The sequence below is a fragment of the Petaurus breviceps genome, unplaced genomic scaffold (genome assembly GCF_028583685.1).
Source record: "Petaurus breviceps papuanus isolate PSGF00001 unplaced genomic scaffold, PetGlider_PUasm1.0 188, whole genome shotgun sequence".
In the NCBI taxonomy this organism is placed as follows: Eukaryota; Metazoa; Chordata; class Mammalia; order Diprotodontia; family Petauridae; genus Petaurus; species Petaurus breviceps.
Genome location: NW_027185804.1, coordinates 7,260,722 through 7,269,622, shown reverse-complemented (window position 1 = coordinate 7,269,622; position 8,901 = coordinate 7,260,722).

Sequence of the window (8,901 nt, the reverse complement as noted above, 5' to 3'; positions counted from 1 at the left end):
CTTTCTTTCTTTCTTTCTTTCTTTCTTTCTTTCTTTCTTTCTTTCTTCCTTTCTTTGCTTTTTGGAGGGCAGTTGGGGTTAAGTGACTTGCCCAGGGTCACATGGCTAGGTGTTTTTTTTGTGTGTGTAAGTGCCTGAGGCAGGATTTGAACTCAGGTCCTCCTGACTCCAGGGCTGGTGCTCTATTCACTGTGCCATCTAGCAGCCCCCAGAATAGATTTTCTTAATGTAGGAATACTACATTTCTATATATGTTCATCAGGTTAAATTATAAGTAGTAATAAGGAAAATTTGAACTTTGGCTATTGAAAATGCAACCTCTGTTTCTTGCCTCATGTTACTGAAGATTTTCTACATAATACTTAGTCTTCTGTATCAGAATAATTTTTTTCCCTTCACATTCAAATAACCTTAAGGACAAATTAAATTTAAAAATGTACGCCCTCTGAGTAATAAACCAGTTTGAAAAATTTCCATCCCTAGAAATGAATTCTAGGTTGAGGGGCATGATAAAGTCTTGAAAATAGTGGGTTGTAATGAAAATGACTCCTCAGCCATCACTGCTGTTGTTAAAATTTAATGGAACATTAAGATTGAACCATTGTGCTCCAATTGGTCACTGACATTGGTTCATAAAAGCTGAGAGATGTATACTATAAACAGGACTCTAACCATGGGTATGGGAGACGGGGTTTGTTTTGTTTTTGATATTCAGCATATAAAAAGGTTATTTATTTTTCTTCATGTTGTTCATCTATTTATTGGTTTGTAATAACAATTAGGACCCCCAGAGATTGAACATTTCCTGATGGTTAATGATCTGTCCAGGTTAAAGGCCCAAAGCTTCTTGTCAGAATTATTAATTATAAGTCCTTGTATGCTGGGAAATGCTCTGCTTCCATCAGTTATCATGGTAACGGGACTTGTGGCCTAAGCATGAATTTAGAATACTTAAATTTCCTAATGAGGTTTTCCTGCCTTTTATACAACAAACTTCCATTTCTAAGGCTTGACTCTGACTTAATATCTATGTCACCACAGGCAAGTCATATAAGATTTCTTAGCCTCAGCTTCCTTATCTATTAAATAAAGATGATTACTTACACTACCTATATAATGGTAATAGGGATTTGAAGATCTTCCCTGCCCCTTGTAATGGCAAGCAAATAAGTACTTCAAACCCTGTGTCAAGTTGAGCCTTGCCCTTGATTATATCAAGCCTTTGTTAAGAAACAGAACTTGTGAATCCCACAGTGGGAGGAACTTGCTGGTGCAACAGGAGGGGGTGGAACAGGGAGGAACTAATAACCATATATGAGGAGAAGCCCAAGCTGAGAGTGTCAGAACTTCTGGAAGCAAGCATCATGGAGGCTGAGGAGCTCAGGGAATGAGAGAGGGTCATTCTTGCTTGAGGGGGTCTGTTTTGTTTTGAAGGCCTGACAGAGGGAAGGTTTGGGAAGGCTTGGGTATGTGGGTGTTCACTGCATTAGTGATGTGTACCAACTTTGTGATGACTGTAATGAATTTGGCTTTCTGGTTTGGGGATTCAGTTTTTTGGTATTTGAATAAATGCTTTGGTTCTGTTCTCCATGTAGAGAGTCTGTTACATTTTGTGATGCACAACTACACCAGCATGTTCATAGCTGCTGTGGGCACTGTGAATATCACATTGGTGTTACATCAAGTGAGGCCTTTTGACTGAATCCAAGTTTTACAGAACAAATTCTTGTATTAAAGGGATTTGTTCTGTGAAGTTTGGATTCAGTCAAAGGGCTGCACTTGTGGCCTAGAGGTCACAGATTCCCCATCCCTGTACCAGGCCTTAATAGATGGTTTAATAAATTGATGTAGTAACAGATTTCATTACCAGGGGTGGGAAGCTCTTATCATAAGTGTTTTTGACTTTAGCTTGGTTTTTCTTTGAATGTGCATACTCAAAGTTCATTGATAGATGCCCTTACACTCAGAGCCCTTACAGCAGGTTAGAATTTACCACTGCTTAACCTCTCTTGACATAACCATTATGAGTCAGTCACCTTTGTACAACAATAATACATAACATGAAGGATTTTTTGGAGAGTCACCCTCCTATCCTTATGTCTATCAAATGTAAATCATTTAGTTTGATAGGACTATTTAAAGGAGTTATCTAATTTAAGAATGTATGATAATGTCACTTCTAGTTCATATTCTCATCACCTCTTGCCTAGATTACTGTTTCTTCATCTTTACATTTGTTCTTTCTATACTTTTATGTATACTTGTTGCCTTGGAGTTAGCAAGATGGCATATAGTGGATAGAATGCTGGTTATGGAGTCATGAAGACTTGCATTCACATTTGCCCTCAGACACTTACTATGCAAATATGAACTTGGGGCAAGCCACTCAACCTCTGTTTCTTCACCTATAAAATGGGAATGATAATAGTACCTACCACCCAGGGTGGTTGTGAAAATCAAACGAAATCATATTTGTAAAATGCTATAATGTTAGTGGGATTTAAAATCTCTTCCACCCATTAATAGGCCTCAAGAGGAACCCATTAAGGGAAGCTTGCTTAGGGGAGGCTTGCTTGTAGGAAGGCTTTCACACCTTTTGTTAATTTTTAATTAGGCCCTGAGTCAGGATGGTTGTGATGCCTTTTGGCTCTGAGAATGTATACCAACTTGGTGTTGGTATTTTGCTTTGGGGACTCAAATATGAGAAAGATCTTGTGATTCCCTGGTCGAGATTCTAAGTGTCATATATGTTCAGAGCTCCCTGACTGCTCAAATGTGAGGGCTCTCTCAATCCAGGCATGTATGTAAAGTGGATAGTTGATTCAGATAGTCTGTTGGTCTTTTTTTCTCTGTATTTTCTGTAAAGTTCAGGGTGCTGACTTTTCCCCTGAACTAGTGAATGTAATTTTAAAAGATTGTTGACCCCTTAAATAGCTATCTTTCCTAGTAAAACAGAGCTAAGAACCTGTGCTAGCAGCCATCCTGGGTAAACTAGCGTGATTGTTGCTATAAATGCATAACACAGTGTCTTGTACATAGAAAGCACTTAATAAGTCCTTCCTTCCTTCTTTTTCCCCTTCTTTCCTTCCCCCCTTTTTTCCCTTCATTTCCTCCCTTTTGCCCTTCTTTCCTCCCTCTTTTCTTTTATCCTTCCTTCCCTCTTTTTCTTTATTCCTTCCTTCTTTCCTTTCCTTCCTCCCTTCCTTCCTTCTTTAAACTTCCTTCCTTCCCTTCTTTCTTTTCTTCCTTCATTCCTTTCTCCCTTCTTTCCTCCCTTCCTCCCTCCCTCTCTTCCTTTCTTCTTTCTTTCTTTCCTCCCTTTCTCCTTCTCCCTCCCTCCATTCTTCCCTCCTTTCCTTCCTTCCTTCCTCCCTTCCTTCCTCTCTCCTTTCCTTCCCTCTTTTCTTCCCCCTTGGGAGCTGAGATTGGTCCATTCTTTGCATTTGTATCCCCAGTGCCTTGATTAGCTGTTCTCGTTTACTCCTGTCCATTCTTTTCAAGCCTATTCTCTCTATTGAATCAATTCCCTTCTGTTATATTATTATATTTCAGACTTTCTTTTAAAAAGTTTACTTTTCACTATTTTCTTGCAGTTTATCACTGACCTTTAATTCTATTTGCTTTTGGCCATTTCTCCTTTACCCAATTTACTAACAACTCTTTGGTTTCCAACACTATGTTTCTAAGGTACAAGTATCACTTTTCATCCATATTCCTTATGATCATTCTGCCTGTCCTCTACTTCACCTCTTTCATGAAGAAACTGAGGACTAAAGGGAGAACACGAATCACACAGATAACTCAATACAGGTCTCTTTAGCATCTTCCATTTTCCGTTTTGTCCTTTTTTTCCTCTCCCACCCTCCTCATTTAACAGGTTGCTTTGGAGGCCAGGAATTTTTTCTATTTAATTTTCATAAATGATCTTAAAAAGACTGAGACACATTGTCATTTAAGTTAAAAAAAAAGCACCACATTTTCTTTTCTTGTAAATCATTAGCTTATTAGTAACTTTCTGTAATATACTACCCCAATGTGACCACTGTTGTGTTTAGTTAAAATAGTGGTTACCAAATAAAATATGAATTGGTTGAATTGTATTTTGAGGAACATTAGTTTTAAATGGAGGCAGCTAGGTATCTCAGTGGATAAAATGTTGGGCCTTGAGTCAGGAAGATTGACCTCAAACACTCACTAGCTGTGTGACCCTGGGCAAGTCACTTAACCTCTGTTTACCTTATTCCACTGGAGAAAAAAATGGTATACAACCCTACTTTCCTTGCCAAGAAAACATGGCATCACAAAGAGTCAGGAGCTGCTGAACAAGTTTTAAATGAGTTTTGTCCCATTCTTTTAATATTTCAAATATATATTTCATATTCATATTTCAAAATCTCTGAGAATATAGAAGTGTTGTCATTAGTTGGAATTGTAAGAAAGGCTTTCCAAAGGTATCTTATTGGAGTAGAAATTTTCCTAGACTCATAGGATTTGGAACTAGAAGAGGCCCTAGAGACCTTAGTCTCACCTCATCATCTTTCAGATCATAGGATCATAGATATACAGGTGGAATTGACCTCAGAAGTCATCTAATTCAACTCACTCATTTGATAGATGTGGACATTGAAACACATGGAAGTTGAATGACTTGTCCATGGCCATACAAACAGTGAGCATCAGAGAAGGGGTTTGAACCATACTGCCTCTCAAGGTCAGTGCTTGTTTTCCCAGGATCCTGACCATTCCAATATGTATCCAATCTCCCCTGATCCCAAACCAAAAAATTTGAAGGAAAGGAAACAGGGTTTAGAGGACAAAGTATTTCTGTGATTTAATAGCAGATTCAATCTCAAGCAGAGCATTGATCAGCATTTCTTTGCTGATTAAATCAAATGGATATTTTCAAATCTCACTGAGAACTTGAAAGTGGCAATAGGATCATAGCATCTCAAGCTGGAAAGGACCTTAAAGGTCTTTTATTAGTCTATGATCTTCATCCTAAAAATGAGGAAACTAAGTTGCCGAAAGGTTCACACAGGCAGTAAGGGGCAAAGCTAAAATATGGTTCCAGATATGTCAATCCTAAATTCAGTTTTCTTTACATTATATAAGGAGGGGTATAGAAATGGGAGGTTGGGGTATCTAGAAGATATATAGAAGCAGGACAAGACATTCATAGTCCTAGGATAAGTTTGAAAATTGTCTCCTGAGTGTCACTGTTCCTCTTGAGAATTTATATTGTATATATTTATGTATAGCACATGAAACTTGAGTTTTCACAGAATAAATTCCTATATTCCATATAGAGCAGAATTTCTAGCTTAACAATGTGCAGAAAAAGGGGTTGCTAGGTAGTGTAGTGGATAGAGCACCAGCTCTGGAGTCAGGAAGACCAGAGTTCAAATATAGCCTCAGACACTTAGCTGTGTGACCCTGGGCAAGTTACTTAACCCTGATTGCCTTGCAAAAATCAAAACAATGAAAAAAGTGCAATCATTAAAAAAAAGGTTATATTGTAAAGTGTCCCTTATTGTGTTTTTCATGAGGCAGTTAGGTGGTAAGTGCATTGGATTTAAAGATCCAAGTTTTTATTCTACCTGAGACACTTACTAGCTAGCTATGTACTGCTAGACAAGGAGCTTAAACTCTTCGTCTTAGTTTCCTTGTTTGTAAAATGGGGATAATAACAGTTCCTATCATATATTTGTCATAAGTATCTAAGGCAGTAATATATGGAAAGCATCTTACAAAACTTAAAGCATAGAACTTTATAATGCTGGCTGTTCTTATTCTTTGTGGATGACTATCTTCTTTTCCTAACCCCAGGGTCATCACAGAGAAGCAGGACAGCTGAACAATTGGGGCTGGAAGGTAGCAAATGCTGCCAATAACCTTGAGGAGTCTACCTTCTCCTGCTCAAAGGTCTTTGGTTGGTCTCAGATAAACAGTTTTAAGTAGGATGTACCCTTTTATTATATTACTATTTGTAGAACTGGTTGTTCCTGAAGGAAGTAAAGAAAGATAGATATTTTACTAATTAATTAATTAATTAATGCTTGAGCATTAATGGCATATTCGTTATGTGTCAGGCACTATGCTAAGCATAGGGGGAGCAAGAGTGAGCAAGCCAGTCCCATTCCCTCATGAATCCAATAAAGGTAAGCACAAGGAAACATGGTATAAAGAAATCCATCAAACGATATGGAGCCTTGGCTCTGGGCAAGAAAAGGCAGGGGAATCAAGGGTTAAAATCCCAAGTTGTAGTGCTTCTGGTATGAGGGGATAAGCAAGATGGCAGGGAAAGAATTCTTGTTAAGGTTGGTTTTCTTTTGTTTCTCCCAGTCGAACAGCATGGCTTCAGGCTTTGGGTGTCCATGATGACTTTTGTTGTGTGGCTGTTTGGATTGCCTTGGCATACATAGAACATTAAAGGATTTTGTAGTGATAAATCTGTGTTGTGGAATTAAGCTACATCCTTATCAGTGTCTTTGGCCATACCTTCTGAACTGTCCTCTTTTCTCTGGGGTGTAACTGTGTCAGAAGTGGTAGGACCCTGACAGGGTAGTTCCAGGTCTGATCAATGTAGCAGCAACCGCACTGGCATACCCAGAATGGCTGCTAGCACAGGTTCTTAGTGCTTTACTAGGAAAGACAACTGTTCAAAGGGTCAACAATCTTTTTTAATTCCATTCATTAGTTCAGGGGGAAAATCAGCACCCTGAACATCAGAGAAAGTCCAAACAAAGAAAATAAGAGAAAATACAAGCAGAGAAATAAAGACAAACAGACAGGGCTTCTGTCTGAGAAATTAGCACAAATCAACATATAGATCCAACTGTCTAAGGCAATACATATATAGTTACCAGAGAGAAGCACCAACATCTGGGTTTTTCAAAGGGGGAATGGGGGCTCCTTAATGGCTATCCAGAGTCTCTTCTAGTCAAATCACAAGGAAACTTTCCCAATGACTAAGCCCCAAAGCAAAATGCTAACCTCAGAGTATATATACCCTTTTTAGAACCCAAGGGCATCATGACTCAGTGCCTAATTAGAAATTAACAAAAGGTGTGAAAGCCTTTCTACAAGTAAGCCTCCCCTAAGCAAGCTTCCCTTAATGGGCTCCACCTGAGACCTATTAATGGGCAGGAAAGCTCTTACATTCCATTAACATTACAATCAGTTAATAGTGAAATGTCACTGCAGACCAGGCAGTGTCTCTCCCTAGAATCTGGAGAGAATGCTTGGAAAATGGAGCCAATGGAAATGAATGACAATCAATAAAATGGATAATAGTAACTACCCATACAGCTAATATACTGTAAGTCCCCCTACTAGCCTACAAACTATTTGAGGGGAGGGGTCTTGTCTCATCTAAACTTTGCTATCTCCTCCTTCCTCCAGTGCTCTGCACAAAGAAGGCATTTCCCCAATGTTGTTTTTATTTCTTAATCTACCCTAAAACAATGTTTCCTAATCCATACAACACTGTGGAGCAGCAAAATATGTAAGTTTTCTACTGTGACTCATTTTACCTTCCATTGCTTTTGGAGCATAGCTCTCACTAACTCAGGGGTGGAGATCATTTACTGAGTGGAAGGAGATAACAAAAATTGGGTTGTATGGAGTAAGAGGGGTCACTTTTGTAACTTTTTTTGATATAGGAGTGCATCAAAATGGGCACAGGCCTAACCAAAGAGTTTGGAATGATTGGAAAACAAGCCAGGCAGGATCCGTCATAGCAGTTCCCATATATTGATCAGAGAGCAGGATTTATATAATGAATGTAAAGCAATTATCTCTTAGATTCCCATGAGAAAATGTTTAATATCCTTGTTCGACATACATCTGTATGTTTTAATGTCCTTGTTCACTTACGTAAATCCATATGTTTTAATATCCTTGTTCCCTTGCATGCATCTATGTCTGGGTCACTGTTTGGTTATCATGTACTAAACTCCTGCAAGTCAGGAAGAGATGGTGAGCCAATCTTAAGACATGTAAGATAAATAGTAATCTTATTTTTAGTAAAACCATTGAGGAATAGTGATGTGACATAGTAGACAAAGGGCCAGTATTAGAGTCAGGAGGGCCTGAGTTCAAATCCTACCTCTGGTATGGACTGGCTTTGTGACCATGAGCAGGTCACTTATTGTCTCAGTCCCTTTGTCCCAGTGGAAAGAACTGTGGATTTAGATTCAGAGGACCTAGATTCAAATCTCAACTCTTCCACCTATCATCTATTTGACCTTGGGTCATTTCCTTTGTGCCTCAGTTTACTCATTTGTAAAATGAAGAGGTTGAACTGTATGAGTAAGGTGATTTCCAGTTCTATGTTTAGAATCCTATGATAAGTTATAGGGCCACTTCACTTGCCTCCAATATCTATTATGAGCTCAGATTGTCAGTAACATATGGTAGAAGTATACATCAAGTCTAAAAATGCAACAGATCAATATATCCCTAACATCATTTAGGGGAAAGGGTATCCTGACCAGTCCAGGTGAATATTCCTATCTACTTGACTGAAAGAATACTACAGGGGGGGGGGTGGCTAGGTGGCACAGTGAATAGAATACCAGCCCTGGAGTCAGGAGGATCTGAGTTCAAATCCAGCCTCAGACACTTAACACAAAAACTAGCCATGTGAGTTTGGTGTAATAGTAATGGAATTTAAAGATCCCCCTGTATTGGCTTGGTTTTTGGGTTTAGTGTTAAAACCCAGAGCTTGTGAATCCTACTTGTAGGATGGACTTGTTGACGTGAAAAGAGAGGGCTGAACTGGGGGGAGCTGGTGCTGTGGATTTAGAGAGGCACAAGCAGTGGAAGAGAGGCAGAAGAACTTTTGGAAGCAGCATATTGGAGGGAGAGAGAGAGAGAGAGAGAGAGAGAGAGAGAGAGAGA